The following is a 12,600-nucleotide window of genomic DNA, read 5'->3' on the forward strand; positions in this document are numbered from 1 at the left end:
ACCAGCAATTTTTTTCAAACATGGGAGCTCATTGAGGAATGAGATGGAAAACCATGCTTGGTAAATTCATCAATTTTTGCTGGGTTTCTCATTACCATCCACTTCTAAACGAGTTTCTTGTCATCTTTCATTAGTTTCAGTACAAGAATGTAGCATAAGGGGATGACAATTTTTTTCAATACTAGCCATGGACATAAATTCCTCTTCCTGCTGGAAATAAATTGCATTTTACCAAATAGGCAGGTGTGCATTGCCTCAGCAATAATGGTGCCTACATCCAGCACATACCTAGCCAAATAGGTGGTGTCTGTTTCCTGTTGACGACCTTTGAATCTTAGTAAAACACATAACCTTCTAGTTTTAATCATACAACCTTTGCTTGACGATGTCTTAACGTCTGAATGTTAGAGCTATTTGCAACCTACCTCTCACTGGCAATCGAACCTCTTTTTAATTAAATGTACGTTTCCAGACATTGAATGCTAGTATAGTAAAGCTATAACAATGGGTGTTTGCAGTTGTCTGGGTTCTTCCATTAGTGCTCATTTATGCGCTTTGTGACCCTGGGTAACGCAGAAGGTCACCTTGCTGCGGTGCACTGCGTCACAGGGAAAGGGAAGGAATGAGCCGTTTTTAATTGAAGACACGCATTCCTGTCCTTTTCCCATGTGCTGGCACCCAATGGGTTGAGTAGCGCCAACACAGGCACCCTTGCACCATGGTGAAAGGGTGCCTGCATTGCATGCAGTATGTTTTTTTGTGCTGTAAGAGACACCTTCCAGGACGAGTACAGATACTATATTGGCATAGTTAGCGTTTCACACCAGCCGCCATGCATAACAAAGCAATGGTAGCAGTTAAGAATCTGCGACTCCTGCCTTATATATATATATATATATATATATATATATATATATATATATATATATATATATATATATATATATATATATATATATATATATCTTGCAGCTGTGTGACCCAAGGAGTGTAGACGCCGGCGCTCTTAGATGGGGCGGTGCGTTCCAACCAGCAGGGTTACGCTGGTAAATATTCACACTGGTATTTTTGTAAAACAAATTTTGTTGCGTGCAAATGTGATGCAGTGCACACAACGAAATTCGTTTTATTTATTTATATGTTTATTTACCTGTTAAAGTCCGTAATCCATCCATTACTATCCCCCATCCTGCCCCTCCCCCTCCCCATGTCACCGCCCTACAGTTACACCTACTACCAGGCGTGGCTGCATATTACATTGTACACTTATGACACACTTGTCGTCAGTGCCTCCTCATATTCAATCAATCTAGAGATCAGGGTGAAAGTGGACATACAATCTGTCACTTACCCCTAATATCTCAGCTAATGTGGTATCTGCTAATGTGGTAGGCCAAATATATGATTACCTTTACTCTGAGACACAGACACAAAACCTGGAGAAAGACAAGAACAATGTCAGCCAACAACCTAGTGCGTCTAGTGCAAGTGAAACAGAATCGGATATATCGATTGAAGCAAACGGTAGTACAGAAAATACGTCACAACAGGTGAATTTTTTTAGAGGAGTATCGCCATCTGCGCCGGAGCAGACGGACAACCAAGGATACTCCGGCACCAATGATGAAAACACAAAGGGGACGAGGCTTTGGCAGAGGAAGGGGAAACGCAGCAACAGGGGAAAAAGACTCCGGCACAGATGGGAGAGGAGGCAAAGCAAAGGAAGCCAGAGGAGGCAGCAGGGCTCGTACCAAACAAGACCGCTAATGGACATGACCATGGGGAAGGAGACTATCGTTAATCTATCTAGTAAGACAATAAGTGATTCTGAGAAAACAATATTATATCTGGGACTGTTGTTTTGTCCGTCCATGACCTTTAACTATACGGAATCAAGGATTGATTTGTTCAAGTTTACCCGTAAGTTAAAATTAAAAAAGTGGCATAAACTCAAAAGATTAGGAGGGCACAACATAATGAGATCAGCCAACCCAGAGATGGAGAGTATTTTACCATAGGAGATGTAGAGGGTATTGTTGATCTTTTCCAACTGGAGCAGGAATACAGTGATGACACAGTGAACTCCATTGTACCATTAGAGGGCCAGGTTAGTGATACGCAAATCTTACACAGGGCCAATTTTATTACTGATGATTGTGCTCTGTCAAATTTCAAGCCCAAATCTACCTTTGTACCTCCACTTGCCCATGATTCAATGGACACTTTCCATGAGAGTGTGAGCAAGGCACTATGTACCTGCCAACATAAAAAGAACAGAGGTGCCATCCGCAGTAACAATCTGACACTTAAAGAAAGAAATGCACTCAAGATACTCATGGATGATGACAACATTGTCATCCGCCCTGCAGACAAGGGTGGCAATGTTGTCAACATGGATAGGAATACCTATATCCAAGAGGCCCAACGACAACTCACGGATGGGAAGTCTTACTAACAAATTTCCCATGAGGCTTATACAGATAGCATCACAGCCATTTGGGACAAACTGACCATGTGGAAAGTCATGGGATTGCTAGAATGGGAGGAGTATAGATATTTAAAGAATGACCATCACATACTCCCTGTTCTATACCTCCTACCCAAAATACATAAGGACCGCACTAATCCACCAGGGAGACCCATTGTGTCATCTAGAGGGAGTGTGGCAGATCATATATCGAAATACATAGACCATTACCTACGTGAGTGAGTGATTGGTCTACCTAGCTGCATACGTGACACAAAGGACTTCCTTTTTAAGATCCAAGATGTTGAGTGGGAAGGAGATCTCTATTTAAGTACCCTGGATGTTCAGGCATTATATACTATCATTGACCATAGACAGGGTCTTGATGCTTGTCATCAATTTCTCAAACAACGTCATTTGAGATTCCGTGAACACAGCAAGATGCTGTTAAGCATGATGGAACACTGCTTCATCAACAATATTTTCTTCTTCGATGGTGTCCTGTACAGGCAGGTGGTTGGCACCGCAATGGGTTCATGCTTTGCTCCCAGCTTCGCAAATCTTTTTCTGGGAAGCTGGGAGTGTGAAATCGAAATACATAGACCATTACCTACGTGAGTGAGTGATTGGTCTACCTAGCTGCATACGTGACACAAAGGACTTCCTTATTAAGATCCAAGATGTTGAGTGGGAAGGAGATCTCTATTTAAGTACCCTGGATGTTCAGGCATTATATACTATCATTGACCATAGACAGGGTCTTGATGCTTGTCATCAATTTCTCAAACAACGTCATTTGAGATTCCGTGAACACAGCAAGATGCTGTTAAGCATGATGGAACACTGCTCTATCAACAATATTTTCTTCTTCGATGGTGTCCTGTACAGGCAGGTGGTTGGCACCGCAATGGGTTCATGCTTTGCTCCCAGCTTCGCAAATCTTTTTCTGGGAAGCTGGGAGTGTGAAATCTTTGCCGACCCTGCCTGTGCAGGTCACCTAGAACATGTGGTGAAGTGGTGGAGGTACATTGACGACTTGTTTGTCATTTGGAAGGGGAATGGAGAGCAAGCGAAACAATTTATTAATGTTCTTAACAACAATGACAAAAACATTTCCTTTACCTACAATACAAACAAACAGGCAGTTGATTACCTAGATGTGAGAATTGAAATTGTGGACAACAAAATCTCCACTTCCCTGTTTAGGAAGGCCACTACTGGTAACAGTATCCTGCATGCCCTCAGTAGTCACCCTGAGCCCTTGAAGTGGAGCATTCCATATGGTGAACTGCTGAGGGCTAAAAGGAACTGTAATACAGACATGGCATACCAGCAGGAATGTGAAGTAATGTAGTCACGGTTTCGTACTCGGGGCTATCTGAAATGGGTACTATGTAAAGCCAGAGAAAAGGCAGACAAGATATCCAGACAGGACACTCTCATGGATAAGATCCCAACCCCCTTGAATGACAGCGAATGCAATACACGCTTGATCATGACTTACAACTCAGAGTCCAAGAATGTACAAAAGATATTGTGCAAAAATTGGGATATTTTAAAGAGTGACAATGTGATTGGTGAGGGAATCCCGAGTAGACCGTGTGTGACATATAGAAAATGCAGAACCATAAGAGATATGCTTGTCCACAGCGACATCAAAAGTTATTGTACAAAACACCAACATGGCCTCAAGGGATTTTTCCCTTGTGGCCATTGTAAGGCCTGCAAAAATTGCAAGTTTACGAGACAAGTCAGTTACAATGGCATTCAGAAAGAAATAAACCAATTTCTTACTTGCAGCACCACTTTTGCTATTTATGTAATAGAATGTCCATGTAAAAAGTGGTACATATGGAGTACTACTCTACTAGCAAACAAACGTGTTATAGAACACTATCGTGCCATTGTATATAAAGATGAGAAATACCCTGTGTCGAGACATTTCAGAGATAAACATTTCTCTAATCCCTCTGAAATGAGATTCTTCATTCTTGAATAGATTGACAGACTCCCCAGGGGAGGAAACAGAGAACTTAGATTGAGGCAAAAGGAATCAGAGTGCATCATTAAGTTCCAGACTAAAGATCCGGGGGGCCTAATCAAGATGAGGAGTTAGCCATACACCTTAGAACGTAGACCTGTGTCTTGGCTTTGGTGTTGTCTCAGATGGAAAGTGAGTGTACATTGACCCTCTGTGTTATTTTTGACAGAACTTCTTCCTGGCCTTCTCTTTTTCTCTTGTGTCATTTTTCCCACTTGTGTTCTCCTTGATGATATTCTCCAAATGTGAATGCACCAGATGTCTTCCAGGGTGTATATGAAATGTTACTATTACAACATTTTAAGAAAGCTTGCAATAATGTTTTTAGCAATTTTAATGACACTTTACTTATTTCTTTTTAATAATTTCCTTTTAAACATATGAAAAGGCAGGGGCCCAATCACTGTATTCACTTTCATGGGCACCTCTACCCCTTTTCTATGCAGAATCACTGAGCACGTTATCACATCGAAACATCTTGAAGCACCCGGATTGTATGTATGCACTAGTAGCACTTTTATTGTCTGAGTTTAGAACAGATACCACATTAGCTGAGATATTAGGGGTGAGTGACAGATTGTATGTCCACTTTCACCCTGATCTGTAGATTGATTGAATACGTGGAGGCACTGACGACAAGTGTGCCATAAGTGTACAATGTAATATGCACTGTCATGATTATTAGGGTATTTTACCTGATAAGAGATATGGCAAGTTGTCTTTATGTCAGAAATGTACAATGCAACATGCCTCAAGTCGAGTACTGACACGTTCGCTTCATTAAGTAAGCCAGTATGCTTTCACATATTACTTTGAATGATAGCAAATACAATCCAGACATCGGCAAATGCAATTGTATCACACTGCTTAAATTATGTCTAATATCGTACTAATGACAAGTATGTCAAAAATGTACAATCAAAGTTGCATGTAGTTGAGTAGTGACATGATGATTAGGGTATTTCACCTGATAACTGATATCATATAGTGGGCTGATTTCTTGTCCTGACCGAGTGGTGGTGCATTTCACTTATGTCATACGTTATGTGCTGGAAATTCTTGGCACGCTGTCTCTTGGGAGTTAGTTACAATGTATTTCATATATGACTATGAAGTGTGGTTTTAATCAAGACGCCAGTAATTGTAAAGATTTCGGAATATCTATTGTGTTCAAATCATTAAATGCACTGCCAGTAGCCAATATGGGTTTGTATTAAAAGAGCTCAAGGTTTCGGGATGTGCACCGCCTTGTATTAAATTATACTTAGTCCGTGCTCAAGGGTATCACTCCCCTCCTGGAGAGTGTCTGATACTTCAAAGTGTGGCAGACCTTTTAATCCATAGGCCTCTCACCCTTGGCACAGGTATTGGGGCTGAACGATATTCAGCAAAAAGGTTTAAGTTGAATGATTTCACTATAAAATTTGTGTATCATTGCATCAAAGTTCAATTTATTCATTTCATCTTGGTATGTTTTTAATCACATGTTCCAAAGGATATTTTCATATTAAGCATATTTATAGAATTCCAATGCATTTCGGTGCCCCATGCACCTTCATCAGGGAAAATCTTGCGGGTATTGGTAGCAAGGCATCAATTCTCCTCACGATTTTCGTTCAATGTTTTTTTTTGCTGAATATCATTCAACCCCAATACCTGTGCCAAGGGTGAGAGGCCTATGGATTAATAGGTCTGCCACACTTTGTATTAAAAGAGAGCATAACTGGCAGGTGGTATACTTCAAGATGTCTGTCGCCGTCTTTCCAGAAACAATGTGGAATTACAGTCCTTGGAATTGGAATTGGAAACGGATTTGTTAAGCGCGTAGCTACCCTAGGGCGTCCCAGCACTGTTGATCGACCTATGTTTCCAGAGGGGGGAAGACTATGGGAGGAGCCATGTTTTTAGTTGTCTCCGGAAAGCCATTAGGTTGTGTTCTCTACGGATAGAGATTGGCAGAGAGTTCCATAGCTTTGGGGCGTTGTATGAGAACAGTCTCCCTCCAGAACGGGTCTTATAGATTCTGGGAATGCTGGCCAGGGAGAGGGCGTCTGATCTCAGTTGTCTGTTGGACTGATGGGGTTTTACCAGAGAGCTCAGGATGGGTGGACCTCTGCCATGCATTATCTTGTGTGTGATGCAGAGGGTCTTAAAGGTTATCCTTAGAGTAGTCCTTTGTTTGTGTTTGCATCACGGGTGCTTTGCATAATGCTTTATTTACACGCTTGTTGCAAATTTCCTTTACGTGAGCAAGGCTTTACAGCCGAAACATGTTGTTGGAGGAATAAAACACCTCAATACAATTGCTGGCGTGGACTTACGTTATTGAGAGCGCACGTTATTTGGAACTGTACACTAATCTTGGATTTCCGGTGTGCTCCAGCGGCGTGTGCGCCAACTCCCGTGGGGCCCTAGGCGATCTGAAGGAGCAGCTGTGTTTGGAATATATATATAGATATATATATATATACACAAACATATATATAAGTCCTCCACACGAATGTAATTACATGATATTTAACATCTGTCTTATGATTTTAAACTCACTGGTAGCACTTTATATTTATTGTATAATGGAGTCAGGTTTCCAACTTTGCACAGTGATAATAGCGTATTTTGCACAGTGGTCTTGCCCACTAGGGCAGTACTCTACCCGTTGATAATGCAACTTTGCACATTGACTTAACTCATCTTTTGCACCTTGTTTGCCCACTAGGGCTGAATGTTTGCCAGTTTTAAAAACTCAATATAAAGTTTACATGTGTTCTGGCATTAATATGTGTTTTATATTTTCTCTGTTGCTTAAATGCAAGGATACGGTAGAACTGTATACACATTTTAGCAGTTGGGGCAATGATTGAGAATATTTATTGTTTTAAAACAGTTTATTTATGTAAGTGTTTTAACATTATTCGTAATTGCCTCATCTGCCCTCTTCATGTGTACAATTTTGTGCAATACCTTGGGAGAACTACCTTGAACTGAATATTTGTGTATAAACATTTTATGCTGAAGTAAGGTTCTGGTTACTAGGATTGGGTTAAGTCCTTCCATGTGCAGTACGCGATTGAGAATGTGTTAGTAACTCTTCTGTATCTATTATGCAAATTAACATTGTGCACTTTAAAATGGGTGGTCAGCCTCCATGTTAGTGTCATGTGATCAAGGCTTGGTGAAGCCGAAACGCGTCATGGCGGACTGGTGCTGGGTCTTTGAATAAAGAAATTCTGCACTATCTATGGGTCTTGCTTCGTCTATTTATCCAGTTGCTGGCTTTTTGGATGTCTACATACCGAATATATATATATATATATGTATATATATCTCAAACTCCGCAGTTGGGCAGCAGCAATTTCTCCTCGCGGCTTCCACAGCACAATACGGACACGGAACAATAAATAAGTGCAGATTCCTTTATTTGTTGTCGTAAATTGCCATAACGTTTCGACTCGTCCGAGCCTTGTTCACATGACAATGTGATATTGGCAGACCACATCTTTTAAAGTGACAGTGCAAAATTAAAATCTAACCATGTGACATTTCTTCACAAAATCTACAGGTCGCAGGACTATTGCCCCATAGTCCTCTCACCCAGGGCACCAGGTAATGGCTGATACTTCAGCTAATAAACTTCAAACGTGATTCTGTGTTGTTTTCACAAATAGTTCAATCGAATTTATTCATCATGATTTTTTATGAGTATGCTAATCTATTTATGACAGCCTTTGAGAACCAACACATCTACCAACGCCAAGAATGGGCAACCCAACTATTGATGTACGTAAGGTTCATCGACGACATTTTTTTAATATGGAAAGGAGATGGAGAAACACTGATCAGAGAGTTGGAATTATTAAACAGCAGAAACGAACGCATTAGCTTTATGTGGCAAACCAGTACTACAAAAATCCAGTTTTTGGATGTTGAAATCACCAGGTCTGACCATCAATTTCAAACTAACCTCTATCGGAAACCAACTGATAGGAACAATTTACTTAAATACGAAAGTCATCACCCCCAATCATTGAAGACACACATGCCATATTCGCAATTCCTCAGGGTCAGGAGAGTGGTCTCGGAAACGCAAGAATGCGAAGAACAACTAATAACTATGTCACAAAGGTTCCTAGATAGAGGATACCCACAACAAACCATACAAACAGCTTTGACAAGAGCACAAAAATTGCCCAGGGATGAACTTTTTAAGAACCAAAAGAAACAAACCACACAAAGAATAACGTGCGTGAGTAAATTCTCCAATGTGAGCTTACAGTTCAAAACTATCATCAGGCGACATTGGCAAATCTTAAAACTAGAGGATGATTTCAAAGGGATTTTTCAAGAAGAACCGCTATTTGCGTTCACCAGAGGGAGAAACTTGGGAGAGATGTTGAAATATCCTAGTGAATGAGACGAAATTATTAATAATAGAAAGTCATGTAATATTAAAAAAAACAATGTATTAAATAACATTGCATAAAGTGACTATAAACAGTGCAAAATCCGCTGTTGGTGTGCAAAATTGGCAATTGTGCAAAAATATGCTTTTTACAATTTGATTGTTACTATCAATGAGTATTGATGTTTAAGTTTGCCTCTGTCAAAAGCCTTTAATTGGCTCCCTCTAGCGTTGCTAGACCTGATATAAATATTGGGTTAAATCCACAACAGGTAATCCAGTGCAAAAATCGCCCGGTAGGATAAATGAAAATCCTACCTGTGCAAACAGCGCTGATGTAACACTGCGAATTACGCATCACTGTATTGAATAATAGTCAACAAAATTGTGCAAAAAGGCAAAAGGTGTACATACGGCATTAGTGCAAGGAATACACATCATAGTGCAAACTGGCAATAGGATAATCACCACTACATGAATCAGCCCTTACCATGAGCTGGATATAGATTCAACAGAGTGATGTCAAATTCTCACACGGATCATGGGTTCAATCCCATTCATGTCAATGTAAAATTAAGGAATTTTATACATCCCTTTGTGCAAATAGCCACCTTAAAAATCACATAATGCTCTTTGGTGATTTAACCTAATCCCTAAATAACAGGTTAAATGCTTATAATTAGCGGGATCAATCCCAAACGAAATCAATTTCAACCTTTGTTTTGCCGTCTCCAGACTACCATTTATCTGTCCCATCTGATTGTGTGCATAATAGTGCTAAAAAGTGTGTGGTGTTGATTTAAAAAACATCCGTGTTGTTCCAATGGGTATAGAATAATCTTCATTGTATAGAGCCACCGAAAACCTATTATAAAAACATGTTAACTACTTATATCTAATGTTTGATCTTAAAAAATGGGTTCATATTGCTTATTCATGTACTTGCTATTCACTCAAGAGTGACAGTGTTCCCAGACGTATAAGCCATTCATGTAAGAGAAGTTTAATCAAGCTTAATTTGAAAGCATAAAAGTGTCAAAGAAAATTACAGAATTTATAATGTAAATACCTCACAGGATACCCAACTTTAGAGTGATCATATAGTATGATAAGGCAGACTACTTGTACATGTAGCTAGTGTTCTTTCTGACAGTTTTGGACTCTGGATGGCTAACATATAGAAAAGTTAAAGATGTGGTTCTTTAAATGTCTGTATACAGGAGAGATTAAAATGATAAATAATTACCAAAAGGTGAAAAAACTTGATAAAGATTCACCTTCTAAGATAAAAATTTCCCAACCAGAATTCATAACAGACACACACATATATATATATACATATATATATATGGGACCAACTCGTTGCTTGTTTATTTATCACAGTGATTGCCCTCTGGTGGGTGCCGCGATGGACTGCGGTGTAGAGCCTTCTGGTTCGTGTAGTTAGTTGGCAGCTACACAATTCTTTCCCTTCAGTGGGCGATGCTTGCTTGACTACACACAAAGCTTTTTGCCGTGATTCCCGTGCAGGCTGTTTTCGTGCGTGCTGGGATACAAACCAGGTGTCAGTATATATATATATATATATATATATATGGGGCGGTATGGTAGTCATTGACTACACACTGGGCAAGCGGATTCCCTGCTTTGCCCCTGCCGATGGCTTTCCGAAAACTTGGGGGTTGCTGTAGTCAGGGACTGGAGGAGAGAGCTTGATTTGGCGCACTGAGGAACTTGGGGGTTGGATTCCGATAGACTGCACCGCCACCGCAACGCCTCATGACACGGAATGTGGCATTCTGGGAACTGTAGTTGCCGTGCACCGGGCAACACACAGGAGGTATTAGCGTTTGTGACCTAGAGGGCCGGAGCAGATGTCTACCCATCAGGACGCAGCAGGATATTTAATCAGGCAGTTGGGCTGCGGTCTTATTACTAACCCTGGCGCTGAAGAAGGCAATAATAGCCGAAATGCATTTGCCATGTTTCAATGTGCTCTACATTAAAGCTCCCTCCAAGCTTTTCCCTGGTGTGGCCTCTTTCTTCCTTGTGGAGAAGTGTGTGGATATATATATATACCGGTGGCTGTGGCGATATGAGGGAACCCAAGGAGAGGCTTTGTCATCTGGGAACAGCGGAGTGTGTGATCGTGCCCTGCCTCATTGGGGTTCCGCAATAGAGAACTTTCTTAACATTATCTCTCCCCCACATCCTCACCAACCTGTGCTGCTTCGTCATTTGGCATCCTGGGAGTTGAAGTTCGTAGAATCACAAATTACCTGCAACAGGTGAACGGTATTGTAAGGGGGAGGAGCGTACCCTTGTCAACCATTTACAGGCAGCAGGGAACAACGCACTGTGATTCACTTGTCTGGTGTTGGGTGCTGAGGAAGGCGTTAGCCGAAATGCATTCGCCGCCGCTGGAGGTGTAACTTGGAGAATAAAGTCTTTCCTACCTGTCCCCCTGGGCTCCTGCTTCTTCTTTTACGAGCGAGATTTGCTTTGGAGACATTGTTTGCGCTGGCCAGCAGCGCATCACAGGAGCCCTCGCTACGCAATTGGGTCCGGACACTGGCTGGCACGCCTCACGGCAATTTTGTTTTTTCATGCACGGAATATACCCGATACCCGCCCCGGGAATAGGAGGACGCGAGCAGTTGAGGTATTGTACCTCTATTGTGGCATTTTGCTTCCCGCATCAAGCCCCTGCACATTGGACTCCTGATACTGGTGGCTGTGGCGATATGAGGGGACCCGAGGAGAGGCTTTGTCATCTGGAAACAGCGGAGTGTGTCATCGTGCCCTGCCTCATTGGGGTTACGCAATAGAGAACTTTCTTAACATTATCTCTCCCCCATATTCTCACCGACCTGTGCTGCTTCGTCATTTGGCATCCTGGGAGTTGTAGTTCGTAGAATCACAAACGACCTGCAACAGGTGAACGGTATTGTAAGGGGGAGGAGCGGACCCTTGTCAACCATTTACAGAAAGCAGGGAAGAACGCACTGTGATTCACTTGTCTGGTGTTGGGCGCTGAGGAAGGCGTTAGCCGAAATGCATTTGCCGCCGCTGGAGCTGTAACTTGGAGAATAAAGCCTTTCCTACCTGTCCCCCCGGGCTCCTGCTTCTTCTTTTACGAGGGAGGTTTGCTTTGGAGATATATATATATATATATGTATATATATATATATATATATATATATATATATATATATATATATATATATATATATATACATATATATATATATATATATATATATTACCTACTGGCGGTCGCCAGTAGGTATATATAGTTAGGATTTTTTCTCTATGGGTTTTTTGAAAATTCTATGTCTAATAACTTTGGCGTTTGTGGACGGAATTGGCTGAAATTTTCAGGAAAATGGCACATTTTGTTTCTGAGCAGCCCTTGAAAATTTGGGGGGGGTTCGTCAAGGGGGGGCCGAGAAAAAAGGGGGGTCCCAAAACGTGTTTTTAACATTGAGTTTTCCATAGGGCGGTTGGCCTCACTTTTAGCCCGAACGGCTGAATGGATTTGCACGAAACTTGGCAAAATTGTAGGGACTGGTAGCCCGATGTGCCTTTTGTAGGTCTCAATATATGTGCTCCAGTGGATTTTGAGAAATTAACGTTTAAAAAAAGATATATATCTGTAACAGCGGACCGGGCAGCGTCCTAGGACGCGTACTT

This window comes from Lissotriton helveticus, chromosome 6 (assembly GCF_964261635.1).
Source record: "Lissotriton helveticus chromosome 6, aLisHel1.1, whole genome shotgun sequence".
NCBI classification, from domain to species: domain Eukaryota; kingdom Metazoa; phylum Chordata; class Amphibia; order Caudata; family Salamandridae; genus Lissotriton; species Lissotriton helveticus.